Source organism: Thermobia domestica, chromosome 17 (genome assembly GCF_964235325.1).
Source record: "Thermobia domestica chromosome 17, izTheDome1.hap1.1, whole genome shotgun sequence".
In the NCBI taxonomy this organism is placed as follows: domain Eukaryota; kingdom Metazoa; phylum Arthropoda; class Insecta; order Zygentoma; family Lepismatidae; genus Thermobia; species Thermobia domestica.
In genome coordinates this window covers 31,231,371-31,247,543 of record NC_137470.1, presented here as the reverse complement: position 1 = coordinate 31,247,543, position 16,173 = coordinate 31,231,371, and positions in this window count along the sequence as shown.

The window sequence follows — 16,173 nt, the reverse complement described above, 5'->3', positions numbered from 1 at the left end:
TCAAACTTTCTGTTTTCTGTTCATTTTTTTGCCGACAGAGAACTGCGAAACTCTTCATCTTTTGTGCAAAGTAACCCCTGATGTGCAAAGTGTCTTACGGTATTCTACAATATCAACAGTTTCAAAATTTCTGTAGAACAGTACGAATTTTTCATCTGCCCGAATATATTTTCTTCTTTCCATGGGAGGGTTTCTTCTCGAAGCATTGCCTCGTACACTAAATTCTGCTTTTTTCTGTCCTTCGAAGTGCATCAAGAAACTGCCAACTCGATCAATATCGTTCCTTTATGTCAGATATATAATAAACGACAGAAGTTTAGTTTGGGGTGTCACAGGCTGCCTACAGTAAATTTTATTTGGACCACTCCTCCTATTTCAATGAATAGCTAGTGCCTATTTTTATGAAATCTGAAATAACTTTCTGTTAATACAATAGTCTCAACTATCCGGCCTAATGGGCAGATCGAATAACAAAAAAGCATTCAATAAATACTCACTTCCTGAAACACCCACCCATAGCATTAAAAACTTAATTTTTATTCCAAAAACAGCTCTTATTCATTACTTAATAAACATTTCCTATGTTTTGTAACATTCGTTTCAAACATTTATTATGGAAAAAGAAAATGCAAAAATGAAAATATGTGCAATGTTGTATACATTTTAAATCACATTTTTAAAATAACTAAACGGGGGGCGCGGTGGCTCAGTGGTAGAGCGTTCACCTCAGGTGCTTGGGGTCCCTGGTTCGATCCTAGCTAGCGCCGTGTGGACTTTGTGGTGGACAAACACCGTGCCCGTGGGTTTTCTCGGGGGTTCTCCCGTTTCCTCCCACTTTCTTCATTCCACCATTTCACTCATCTCTCATAATCACCGTCTCCTTTAGCCTAACCGGCATAACCGTGGGACGTAAAACTTAAAGATTTCATTTTTTAAAAAAATAACTAAACGTTAAGAAATAAACGTTTTTTTTACACAAATTACATGTCTTTATTACATATATCTTAATTTATTTCTTCCAAAACTAAATCACATAGTACGGAGCAGGCCGGTAGCCAGCCCAAAAATGTAGGGGGACCCGGCTGAAGTTAGGAGGGACCCGATCCAACCATATTATAGTTCATTTGCAAGCCTACCGTGAAAATTTTAGTGTGACAGGAAAACTTTACGGGGGAACCAGGCCCCTAGACCCCCTGAATACAGGCCTGGTACGGAGATCTGATACTAGAGATGCGGATAGTCGAGAATCTGCTGCATTTATTTATTTATTTATTTATTTATTTATTTTTACTGGTACAGATACGTTCTGCATGACGTACAGGAACTTTGCTGTGTTCAAGATGTTATTTTTAGTTTTTGCAAAATTGTTGTGGAAGTTTTTTGAAATTTCCAATGCCTATTTTCATATTTTAGTTTCTAAACATCCGGATTCTAGTTATGAAATACAGTATATATAGGTAGGAAACCTATTTATAGATATAAAAGGTTTTGTGTCCAAACATTTCGCGCCCAAGCGGCCGCACTTAAACGTCTCGCCCCCAAATGTCATGGACCCTGACCATCGAGGTGCTTGTTTCAAGGCGAGTCCTCTTGCCTCTCACCATCGTGGTGCTTGTTTTAGGAGAGTCTCCTTGTTTCTCACACATCTCCATTGTTTACTGAAACAAATGTTCGAAATGGTGCCCGTTTTCTGCAACAAACATTGCAAGTGTTACATGTACAGCGAGAGTTTGACCATGGATTGCGACGCATGATCGCAGTCTTTGCTTCATAGACTGTAATTTGAATGATAAAGAATGTATCGCAGAAAATAGTCACCATTTCGAACATTTTCTTATCACTTGTCAACGGCGTTTAGGGATGGGCATGAGCAAGTTCGAGAGAGTTTTCTGTGAAACTCAACTCGACTAGAAATAGATTTCTTTGAGCTCTACTCGAAACAAACATATTTGAGCTCGACTAGAAAAATTCCCTCCAATTCGATTCGAATCCGGGTCGAGTTTCGAGTCGCGTCGACACAAAACGAGCCAAATCCTGTGTGTAGTTTCAAGTACTCTCTTCAAGTATCCTACATACACAATATAATTATTATCTATCATACTATTGCATATAATAATAATAATAATAATAATAATAATAATAATAATAATAATAATAATAATAATAATTATTATTATTATTATTATTATTATTATTATTATTATTATTATTATTATTATTATTATTATTATTACAACACCGTATATGAAAGATAAGCGGTTTGTGTCTCAATACTAGAAACTAGTTGTCTTCCGACCTCGGTAGTCGTGAAGCTTAGGAAGCAAGGACATCGGGGTTTGAGATCCAGAGGAGAAAGTATTCTGGCTCGAACCAAAAACTTAAAAGTTATAAGGCGCCGGCTAAACAAGTTCAAAACTGCTCGGACCGGGCTTAGACCTATCAACCGCTCAAACAGCTCGGCTCACATCTCATTCACTAACGAGCCGAATCGAACAATAAGCCGAGCTAACAGTTCACCCAACCGACCCTGCTCGAGTTCTAGACTGAATTCAACAAAACAGAGGAAATGGCTCATTCCAACCGAGCCAATGGCTCACCTCAAGCGAGCTGGCTCGAGACATCGGCTCAGTTGAGACGAGGCGAACTAAGGTCGTTATAAAAATCGCTTGTCGTCTTGTTATCGAGACGAGACTAGAAGCGACCAGTGTCCCCTCTCGTGAGCAGCACAAAAAGTATTCCACGTTACTGCTTACATCTTACATGACTCACTTTGCAGTCTCATATGGCCATCATTTCGAAACGAGTTAAAACGAGCTGAATGAGTGAGCTATTTATCAAACTCGATTCGACTCGGAACTCGAGTTCATAAACAATGACTCGGCCCAGAACTCATAGTTCGACTTGGCCCATCCCTAACAGTTTTTACCCATTTTGATGTTTTGAAGATCACTGCGCTATCTATCACGCAAGGAAAAGAATTTTTTAAAACAAAAGTTATGTTTTTTTACATGGAGAATGGGAATCAGGAATGAAAAACGGAGTTATTATTTAACATTTCAAAGTTGCCCCCTCCCGGCCCCAGGGCTTGGAGTAGGAGGTTGAGTGTGGTATCATTGAATGTCCCCCTTTGAGACGAACAACTTTTATTACAACTTTTTTTTAATCCGATTTGTAGGTTTCCTGACATTCTGAAAAACAGTTTTAACTGCCTCATGTTTCGCGTTTGTAAGCCATTTTGATTTTTGTCGATTACAGCGCCATCGATTACAGCAACAAAAAAATGTTCGAAACAAAAATTACGTATTTTTTCACGAAGAATCAGAATATGCAATAAAAAAATGGTGGTTCCTATTTAAGATTTCAAAGTTGACCCCTCCCGCCCAGGGGGGTGGAGGTAGGGGGTCGAGTGTTATATCATTGGATGTCCCCCTTTCAGACGAACAACTTTTATTACAACTTTTTCAAAATCCAATTTGTAGTTTTCCTGATATTCTGAAAAACAGTTTTAAATGCCTCATTTTTCGTGTTTGTAAGCCATTTTGATTTTTGTCGATTACAGCGCCATCTAACACGCAACAAAAAAATGTTCGAAACAAAAGCTATGTATTTTTTCACGGAGAATCAGAATATGCAATAAAAACATGGTGGGTCCTATTTAAGATTTCAAATTTGACCCCCTCCCGCGCAGGGGGTGGGGGTAGGGGTCGAGTGTGGTATCATTGGATGTCCCCCTTTGAGGCGAAAAACTTTTGTTACAACTTTTTTAAAATCAGATTTGTGGTTTTCAAGATATTTCCAAAAGAGTTTTAAATGCCTCACCCGGTATATAGCTTCCCCTCCCCTCCTCCTTGCTACGACACACGGCATCAGAATTGTCAATGTCAATTTCAGCTACTCCTAAAACTATGGATTCAACACTAATATTAGTCATTTTCGATCATTTTTAAATGTTTATCCCCCTCCCCTACGTTCTACCCTCCCCCTTCCCAATCATCAGGGCCGAACTTTGATTCAAAACAGCATCAGAAATGTCACTGTTTCTCTCATCGACCCCGAAAACTATTGACTAAACACTAATATCGGTCATTTTTTATCATTTTTAAATTTCTCTCCCTCTCCCCCTCCCCTACGTTGCATTGTCTAACTGAATACCCTAAAGCAGTTCCTGCCCCTAAACTCATGTATGTTGAAAATTTGATCGAGATCTGTTGAGTGGTTCAAGAGTTAAATAGTCACATAATGACTGATTTTTATATGTATAGATATACAGGATATGTTATAAAACACTGATATATCTAAACACAACCTACTATGACTGGCTTATTATTAAAGAAATTGTCACTCGGCAGACCTTTTCTGTACGTTGAGCAGCAAATTTTCAGTGACATTATAATTTTACTCTCATCGATAGTAATGAAAAAGAAATATTTTTATTTATAAATAATGAAAGTTGTATTATTAAATATATTAAAATAATTGCATCTATTAAAATTCCTACTTCAAATCTAAGCTCATAGGAATTTTCTCTGTAAATACACAACGTTCCGCACCATCTATTGAGTTAATGTTTATTGCTATTAACCTTTAAACGGCCATTGAAGCAACTGCTGCGTTAATATTTTAAACCTCAATAGCTCAGCATCTAATCAAGCTAGGAAGATAATTTTGGTATCGATGCATTTCTGAAGGGTGAAGCTTTCCGCTAGTATGCGGTTTATGTATTTGGGAGGTACCACGGCGAAGAGGGAGGGTAAATTTTGTGTTTTCGTGTTTTTCTTTATTTTTTTTGTGCCTGTTTTTTTGGGGAACAATACCCCCTTCCTACATAAAACTAATTTATTACGCTTTTCTTTATTTTTTATATTATTGTCACAAGTGTGTTGCCTACACATTAGCATTATTTTGCCAGCGTAGGGAGGCTGCAAGGGTTACCAGTACCCTCCTAATTATATTTTTCATCTTTAAGACTTTTTGTTTCCTCTTTTTCTTCAACGAATAGGACATGTTGCACAACTGTTACGTCGTTGGAATTTCTGTTCCATAAGATTTCTAACGATGTATTAATCATGGGTCTGTTATAATTAGGGGGGTTACCTGATTCACCAATTCAAAAGTCTGCAACAACCCTTCCAAAATGAAAAACAGGGTGTTTTTATAGGAATTTCGTTCGGAATTTTTATCTTATTTTGTATTGCAGCTATGGCTAACATTTTTTATTTTATTGCCATAAGTGTGTTGCCAACACAGTATCATTTTCCCAGCGTAGGGTTACTGCAAGGGGTTGCCAGTACCCTCCAAATTATATTTTTTCATCTTTAGGACTTTTTATTTCTTCTTCTTTTTCTTCTTCTTCCTCCTGTTATTATTATTATTATTATTATTATTATTATTATTATTATTATTATTATTATTATTATTATTATTATGCTCCCAAACTATACTGTATAAGTATCGGAAGCAGAGACGGGCATTATTGGTAACCCTCACTTACACTCACCCTCAATCAATTTCCTCACACTCACCCTCAGCCACCCTCAATCGACTCCCTCACACTCACCCTCAGCCACCCTCACCCTTAATTAACTTTCTCACACTCACCCTCAGCCTCAATCGATACCCTCACCCTTATCCTTAGCCATCCTCACCCTCAATTGACAGCTTCACACTCAACCTCAGCCGCCCTCACCCTCAATCAACTCCCTCACACTCACTCTCAGCTGCCCTCACCCGCAATCGACTCCCTCACACACCTTCATGTACTAAATAAACAATAAGTAAGGGTAAATATGATTCTCATTCAAGTGATTGAAATTTATATATTATAATATACATAGGTATACATTATATCTACGGTGTATTATTATTTATATCCCATTTATATACAGGGTGATACAATAAGAACGTACCAGGCCTATATCACAGTTAATACTGCACGTAGAGCCGTCAAACAAACAATTGAACTACAAAATCGTATGTGTAGAATGCAATGAAAATAGTAGCGACACCAGTGGCGTATCGTGAATATCTCCAACGGGGGGCAATTTCAAAATTTGAAATGGAAAAAGGGGTTGGTTGGGTCTCCATTGAAACAAGCGCACAATGGGAGAAACGTCGAGAGGAATCATGTTGGCATATTTCTTCCTCTGTGGCAGCAACACGATCGCATTACGAGGGTTTCTGCATGCGGAACCAAATGGAAGAGTAAATACTGGTTTGAAAGGAACGGGACGTACAATTGTACATACGCGGAATCACACCGTGTAAGTGTCGACAACAATGGCGTCAGCAAGAGACCACGACTGGGGAGGGTACATACTGTAACAATAAGCAGAGGTACATTTGCTGCTGTTGAATGAAGCTCTAAATAGGGAACCAATGTCATACGCAATATTTGAAGAGAGTGGTTTTCGTATGGCTGCGACAGAAGCGCAGTGGATGGGGAGAACTATGATGAGGGACAATGTATGATGCTATAACAAAACGGAAGAAGAAACTATTGGTTGCAACGAAGAAAGGCGAACCGAATGTGCTATTGCCAAAGAACGGAACAAAACATGGGGACAGAAAGCTGAGGCGTTGCAATCAAGCCATTGGAGAAAGATGAGTAAAGAGCTAAAGAATCAGCTTACCTTCCGCGGAGTGTAGTCGACGCCCCCTGGCTTTCACAAGTGTTCAAAGTGATGTCCCCGAATAGCAATACAGCGATTTATTCGCTGTACGTAATTGTGAGCAACAGCTCCCAACTCGGCCACGTTGATGTTCCGGAATGCGGTTGTAATGCGGTCTTGCATGTTGCGAATTGTAGCTGCTCGGTTGACATACACAAGATCCTTAATTCGACCCCAGAAAAAATAGTCCATACAAGTAAGGTCGGGCGACCGCGGAGGAAACTGTGGTTTGGAACCTCTTCCAATCCAGCGTTGCAGAAATACAACATTTAGCTCTTCCCTACACATGGCAGCATTATGGGCTAGACAGCCATCTAATTGAAACCACAGCGTCTGACGTATATGGGGCGTTACATTTTCCAATAGCGACTTTAGATGGTGTCGCAAGAAATCATGAAACATTGTACACCTTGTCTCAAAAAGGTTGAGCGCATTCTTTATTGGTGTTTTGAGGCAAAAATTTTCAAAGTCCAACTTCGGGTATCTTCGGGAAATAGTAAACCAGGTTCGAACCTCCAAGCCAGCCTTTGCTATCGGGAAAAAGTTAGCAGATGGGTTTTTCTTCTTTTAAATATAATAAGACTTGTTACCAAGTGTTGAAAAAAAGCAACATTGATTGAAATATTTAATAATACAATATTTCGAAACTTTGTATTAATGTCAGCTCATGTTTGTTTGTCATTTAGCTCTCCATACGTGATGGAACATTTAGAAACGTAAACGAATGTTTCCATATGTAAAAGAATGCTCAAAGTTAAGACATAGAACATAATTATCACCTGAGTACTAAAATAAAAATCAAAGTAAAACAAAAACGGCGTTTCTAGTGGGTATGAATGTCATAATTTTCTTGAAAACCGTTATACATCGCTAAAAATACCTTAGCACAAGTCCTTGTGTTAGCTCACTGGTAAGCTGTCGGATTTCAAATCATAAGGTTGAGAGTTCGAATCCCATCTGGGCCAATGCTCTTTTAAAAATTATATTTTCCGCAATACATGAAAAATTATATAAAATAATGAAATTAAATACATCAGTTTTTATATATATAACATAATCATTGCAGAATGTAGTAATTATTATGTTTAAAATATAACATCTGAAATAGGTAGGTGTTCACAGTAGGTCTGTATTATATATATGAGAATGTTAAATACAAGTTAAGAAACTCGTTCACTAGCAATAAATAAATCATGTAGTGTATTTATTTGCAGCTATTTGTCATACAGATGTAACTTCTCAATATTCTCAATACAGCATGTCATTTACATTCGTGAAATACAGTATATTCCTACGGATATAGAAAGTGTGTAAACAGAGTATCCAAAGTCGGATCCTGCTTCAAGACACATAACTTTTCCCGATCCCCTTAACGTCACGGGAAGAAACACAAATTCTCTTTAGAACGGAATATCGTTACTTAGAGTCTCATTCGAATACGTTGGATATGCTTTTGTATATTCATCTTTCTCTCTCTCTCTCTCTCTCTCTCTCTCTCTCGCTCTCTCTCTGTCGCTTTGTTTATGTGTTGCGGAATATCCCAAGTTGAATACAACATTTGCAAAGTATATGACCATCAGAGTTATGGAATACCGGAAATTGAAAGTCGTGTTTCTTCAGGTTGGATTTGCGTGTTCATGTTAGCTCACTGGTAGAGTACGGGCTTGTTAATGAGGTCGTCTTGAGTTCAAAGCCTGCAGAGAATATCTCTTTTTTTTTTGTTAGTAGAATTGCACAGAAATCGGATTCAAGGAGTGGTTTACTTCTAGAAATATTTTCAGAAGCGTTTAGGTAGCCCTCAAAAGGACTGTTTTCGGGAGTTATGGCGGGGACATTAATATTGTGTCCAATACCCTTCTGAATTTATTACACGCCCCATTCTTCGGGGCATAGAATCTATTAAATGGGTGACAAATTTATCTCCTTCACCTACCTCTAGCTATGCTTCGGAAACAAGATGCCACAGGTCATCCTGGGTTCTTGGTGGATCTGCCTCAGGCCAACTATCCCTTAGAGCACGCTTCACTTCTGCCCACATATTTTCCATGAGATTGAGGTCTGCTCCACGAGGCGGCCAGTCAATTAAATCAATCTCAGGCTGCCCTGCGAACCATTCCTGAACCACACGGGAAGTATGTATTGGCGACTGGTCTTGCTGGAACTGAATTACACCATCAGGCGGAAATACTCGTACAGATGGCACCATGATATTACTCATAATATCTAAGTACTGAGCACTGTCCAGGTGTCTTTCAATTCTGTGAAGCTGTTCTGCTCCGCGCCTGAAAATCCAACCCCAACATGAAATAGATACATGGCCACTGCGATTTCAAGCAGCAACACATCCAGGGTCATATCGGGTGCCTCTCGGCCGATACACAAAACGGCGTCCCTCATTTGATGTTGTGAATATGGATTCATCTGAGAAAACTACGTTTTCCCAATTGCGACCCACATTCGCCTGTGCAAACGCGAGACGGTAAATTTTGTGGTCGTCTGAGAGTTTTTCCTTCACGGCAGCAACAGAGCCACGTAACCCAGCATGACGAAGCCTTCGCAGAGCTGTATGCTTACTACCAGGAAAAAGAGAATCTTCCCTTAGCTGTCTAGACGTCCATAGTGGGTCTGACCGGGCTTCGTTTACTAATCTCGCATCTTCGGCTTCGGTTGACACATGCGGACAACCAGAAGATCGTAAATTACCAGTTTGATGTGTAGGACCATATTTCCGAATCCATCGCCTTCCTCTAGAGGCCGGGACACCTACTCGCCTGCTAGCTGCAGTTGCAGAATAGCCTTCCAACTCCCATAAAGTAATTATTGCTGTACGTCTATCCATAGTTACCAATGTTCTGAGCTGTGAGCAGGAAGCAATAGGTAAAAGCTAGTACCTGACGTGTGGTTGGTTAATTGCACGACACGCCTATTGTGGGGAACGACTTGGTCAACGGCTAGCGAAAGAAATCTGAAAATGGTGCGCCGTAATAATAATATCAAAAACAGTTTTTATAAAGGAGTATTAATACATACGAAAAGCTGTTTAAAGAATGAATTGTTATACTGACTTTACACGTATAAAAACATATACCATATACCAAACAGATTGAGCGATATTATGATAGCTGTATTGAGACGAACACTTTCGAAGTCCAACTTCGGGTATCTTCTGAAAACAGTAAACTAAAGCTGCTGGTTCGAACCTCCAAGCCAACCTTAGCAATCGGGAAAAAATGTACAGATATGTTTTTCCTTCTGTTAAATATAATAAGACATGTTGAAATGGTATTAAGTGTAGAAAAAAAGTAAAGTTGATTGAAATAGTTAATGATACAATATTTCGAAACTATATATTCACACTCTCGTTTCGTCATTGTGATTTCCATACGAAAAAAAAAATACGTATGAGCTCAGTTATATTTCAGAAGCAGCTTCCGAAAAGCGGTCATGTTAGCTCAGTGGTACACCCCCGATACCCGATTAAATCGTGAGTTCGATACCCGTTCAGGTGAGATTCTTTTATGATATTCTACTTTCCTCAATGCATGAAAATTATGTAAAATAGTTACATTACAATTCATCAGCTGTACATATCAGTTGAATATAAAAGCAATTCTTATCTTTAAAATATAACATCTGAGGTATTGACAGAACGTCGGTATGTTATATGTGAATATTAAATACAAATTAAGAAAATCGTGTAATAGCAATAAATAAGTTATGTAATGTATTTATTTGCAGCTATTTTCATACGCAGGTAACTTCTCAATATTCGCATTACAGCATTTAGGTAGAGAATATCGAAAATCGGATCGTGGTTCAAGACAAAAAACTAGCTAGCCCCAAACTGTCACGTAACAAATTCACGAATCGCAAAAGTAAAGTGAAGAGATTGAGAGCGGTAATACCTTAATCGCTCTCTCTCAACTCTCTCTTATCTGCATTTATACATATAAAAGTGTATGTACACGGTGCATGTATGTTCCGACATAACTCATGTATGCCTAGAGCAGGGTTTCTCAACCTGGGAGTCGTGGCCCCTAGGGTGTCGCGAAGATAAGCGGAAGAGATAAATATAGTTAGAATCTAATACCGGAAATTATTTTGAATTTTGTTCTGATAGGCATACTTTTATTTTTTATACATACTGTAAAGAACAATAAAAAATAAGTCTACTGAACATTTTCAAAGGGTGCAGAGTTGTTTAGAAATGAATTTAAATGAAAGACGTATGATATGATACTAATGAGAACTGTATATAGAAATACTAGAAAAATACACATGGAACAAAACCTGCACATTGAAATACAATTAAAATTGAAACCTAATGAGATACCTAAGCATGGTGTAATTTCACTAGTGCAGCAATGCCCGGTTCAATCTTCGTGACGAACATTATGAAGCCATTTTCAACTGATAAGCGATTTCTTGTCTTTGTTTTAATGTTTACCATAAAAAAAAAACTTTCGCACAAGTACGATGTAGCAAATGGAATTATTACTTTTAAAGCAGCAGATACCAGACCAGGATATTCTTCTCTCCTCATCAGGCAGAACTTGTCCAAGTCTTTGTTACAGAAAATTAGTTGCAAAGACTTGTAGCATGATCATTCTATTATTTGGTTAAGAAGTTGTGGGCTTAGATCAGATACGTTAATGGCCTCTTCAAAGAAGGAGTTTAACATCCATCTTGAACCAGCACCTTCGTCGTTGGGAATATAGATAGTACAGTTACTGTATCCACTGTCAATGCCGGGCGCCGAAAAAAGGGGGCACAAATTTCGGAGGAAGTGTGTTACTCATGTTAGGAAAGTAGGGATGCACGCGAGACAAGACGAGACGAGAAATGGAAAAGTTTCGTCTCGTCTCGCAACCTCAAACGTTGGTCTCGTCTCGCGTAAGGTCTCGTCTCGCAAATGTGAAGTCTCGTCTCGTGTCTCGCATAAAATTTTGAGTCTCATCTCGCATCTCGCGCGAGACTTTCTCGCATGGTCTCGCAGTCTCGCATATATTCTAGGTCAAAATTTTGCAATGTGTTATTCTATGGCTGCTAATGAATGATGATGTGATATTCTGTCCGAAGGCAGGTATTTGACCTAAAAGTCCCTTGGCAAGGTGAATGGTGGTTTGCCATTGCTTTCCATGGGATGAATGTTCATAACATCCTAAGGAGACGGAACCTAGAATTCAACATGGTATTCGAACTTGTGTCCCCTCCGCTCCAAATTAAAAGAAAAGTTGTGCTGGAATTTGATCACTGGACCATTAATTTTCGTCAAATTAATAGCATAATTTACAGCAAAACCAGCATAAATTGTTGCTGGATCCAACATTGTTTTCCAGCTTAGAGGTGTCCAGCAATATTTGGCTCTTCTAAAATATCGTCGCCACTATCAACATTTACACGTTTTGGTCGTTTCCTTGAAGGGTGAGTTTCCAGTATAAAGATGTTTTTATACCAACAAAAGCGCTTGTACACAACAAAAGAACTCCTCACAACACAATACGACCCAATTCTTTTGGTTCGTTCGCGCTTGTAGCAATGTTGGATTATCGCATTTTATCAACTTTCGCTTTCAACTTATACTGCCAGATCTAGAAAATAAAATTACTGACAGATATAGGGCAATTCCTACCATCTCTCACGAAACCTATAGGGACATCCTGCCAAGCCAGTATTTGAATTAAACTTCCGAACTAGAGGGGGATGTTTTTGATAAATATATGGAAAGAAAATACTTATTCCATGTAAAAATATCATGTTATTTCTGCGAGCCGGGCCGGGGATAAACTTTGACGAGAGGGGATTTCCCCGCCATCCCCCAACATTAATCGCTGTAGTAATGTGAAAAAGACAGAAACAACAGAAATATCATATTTCGCAGCAATAGGGAGTCTTATTCGCTTTTCAGACCAAAAATAGAAGTTCATGTATTCGTGCGCGCCCGCGTGTATGTGTTTGTGTCGCAAAAAAGGTCCTAAATCTATGCTGTAATAAATTTCCAATTTACAAAGCTTTTCTTTTTTAGAAACTAAAGAAGGCTTTAATTCTGAAAATTAACCTTCATTAATAATAAATCTCATAAAATGTCTATTGCCCCAATCACTTTTTTGTTCCTGGAGGCATTAACACTCAACTTAGAAAACTCAATAAATGTAAAATTACTAAATATACAATTAAATGTAATTCATAAATGTTGCGAGACTGCAAGAAGTCGGAAAGGCAGCGTTTACTTTTGAAAATTTTATTGAGCTTCGTGCCAACCATGGTGGCGCTTCGCAGCTAGTCTGTCGATCTCACTCGCTCCGTCGTATACTCTCGCCCCGAGCGCTGATTTTCCATGCCACGGCACTGTTCACTATAAACAAGAAATGGATTCTACTATTATAGAAATAGGTATGTTAAAAATCCCACACAAGCTTATTATAAAACACAAATTATAAAAGAGTCGCTGGCAAGAGGATGTGATAAAAGGGGATCGTGATAGGAATTAGATTGAGAACCACTGGCCTAGAGTAATTTTAACCAAATTTCTTATAGTCTGAAAAAGAGTGCTGTCGGGTTACCTATGGTGAATGGGAGGGGGATACATATAAAAGATTGCTATAGAAAATGATCGGTATTAGTGTCGAATTCATAGTTTTCGGGGTCGCTTAGATAAATAGTGTGACTTTCGATTTCGCTTAACTCCGATTAAGCTCTCATTAGTAGGGATGGGAACGAGCGACTTTTCTTTGAAACTCTACTCGACTCGAAACAGACATCTTTGAGGTCTACTCTAGGACTCGGCGCGAAAAATATCCTCCAACTCGACTCGGATTAGAGTCGAGTCAAACTGAAACGAACCAAATCCTGTGTGTAGTCCTACCTAGACAATACATAGACAATATAATTATTCTATTATCAATTATACTACTATTACTACATAATAATAATAATAATAATAATAATAATAATAATAATAATAATAATAATAATTATTATTATTATTATTATTATTATTATTATTATTATTATTATTATTATTATTATTATTATTATTATTATTATTACTATTATTACAATATCGTGTATAAACATGAACGATAGATGGTTAGTAAAGGAATACTAAAAGCTAGTTGACTGCCGACGTCGGTAGTCATGACGTCTACAAGGCAAAGACATCGTTCATTACCCTAAGCTGTAAGCGTCGGTGGACTAAAGATGGTCAACTATTGACCTCTCGCCAAAAATTGGTGGCCCCGCAGCGACAATCCGCGGTGGCCCGAGTTCCATCTTGAAAACTTTACTACCAGCGGCAGAGACGCGATGAAACGACAACGAACCACAAAATTACTCTCCCAAAATATGTTAAAATGCCTATATGTGTGATTTGTTTATATTTAGGTGAGTCAAAAAAACACAAAACAAATACCCCGGGGTGGACGCGAACTATCAATATTACGATTACTAGGCACGTGTTCTTCTGATTTCCCCACGAAAACGATCATAAAAAGCTTGCTTGTTGATGGATAAATCATTGACGTCTTACTTTAGCCAATCACACAAACCCCTACATCTCGAGTTCTAGGAGGTGATACCGTGAACCGTTTCAGATTTATTGCTTTCTGGTGGGGTACTATCTATGTGCAAAATTTGAGCATAATAGCCGACATGCATCTTCGGTGCCTCTTATCTTTAGTACAATTTTAACCAGAGATGGTGTGGGTCAATGAAAATTTGATCCACGACCCACCATGATCCAGTATCACCCACCACCCAAATGACCCATTGGCCCACTCTGACCCATCATCCATCGTGATCCACTCTGACTCACCACCAACTATGAACCACTCTGAAGCATTGCGACCAACTCCGACCCACCAACACCCATCGACATCAACTCTGACCCATGATCCACGTCCTCTTCTCCGTTGACTAAAGAGGCTACACTTGTAATAAAACAAGACTGTGAAATTATCACTTATCGGAGTTTGAATTTCTACCGTCAATGGCTCAAGCACCTCTCTGTTACAATACTGATGGATCTGACCTTTACGATATATAATGGCAAAGTGTTTCTCAACTTCCGAATTAAAATGAATTTAAATTTATCATATATAATTATTTCTTTGTTGCCTTACAGACACATTTCAGTAGAAAATAGGATGAAATTTGAAAGTCTCAAATCAAGGAAAAGTAGACCAACGTAAAAAAAGAAAGAAAAACTAATTTTCTATATCATTAACCACCTGGAGTGCCACTCTTTATCTAATCCACCTCGAAAATTATGGATTCGACACTAATGTCGGTCTTTATATATATATATATATATATATATATATATATATATATATATATATATAATTTTGATGTTAGCCCCTTTCATTTCTCCCAGGAGAGCAAACGGATACTGTCACCGTTAGGACTAAATTTGGTCTTAAATGACATTAAAATTTCTACCAATTAATTTAGCGACCAGTGTTGCATTTAAAAGCTCAGTGCCCCTACGCACTTTTGCTCTCGGCGCCCCCAATAACTACATATTTCTCCGCCCCTTCATCCCTAACTTAAAAATAAAACTTAATTCGAATATGCTTAGTTAGTGAATTTATTACATTTAAATACCACTCACTACATGCTACAGCTAGAACTACGTAACAAAAAAATAACAAATGTGAAACGTGTTCTGAATTATTTTTAAATTTCTTACGCTATTATTATACATATTAGAACAGTAAAAGAGGATTGTTAATGAAATAGTATATTTGTTCTTGATTGTTAACTCTTTCATACGGAAAAAATTAAACTATTATTCAAGTTTTAAACTTCACTCTGCAAATATATTGCCCTATAGGCAATGGGACTAATGTGAAATGTGGACTAATGTGGACTAATGTGAATGCGACACTGTTAGCGGCGCTGAAAACTTACGATTCGATTCTAATATCGGTTGATTTCGATATTTTTATGTCGCTACGTAACCACCCTGGGTGCTAATGGGAGCTTAATTGGACTTGAATTGAAAGTAGAACTATTCACCTAAGCGACCACGAAGCTATGGATTCGATACTACTATCGACCCGTTTCTAGCATTTTTGATATGTATCCCGACAGTACTCTTTTCCAGACTGTAAGAAATACAGTTATAATTGCGCTAGATATATCAGAATTATGTTGAAACACACACATACATCCACTTTTATATTCTGTATAAATAGAGAGTGAGCGAGCGAGCGAGAGAGAGCGACTAAAGGCATCACCATTTCCACATTGCAAAAGCATATATCAGGAATTGAATTGAAAATCTATGTAAAGACTTTCTGCTGTAGCGTGCTTCATAAGGACAATTCCAGTCTGCTCACGTGACCTTTGGGGTTCATGAATTTCTTGCGAGCGTTGCGACTTTGGATTCTCTGTTTAAACCCTCGGTTTATGCATCGAATAAGTTTTCAAGAACATAAATGACATGCTGTATTATGAATGTCGAGAATTACCCTCTATATGACAAATAGCTGCAAATAAATAC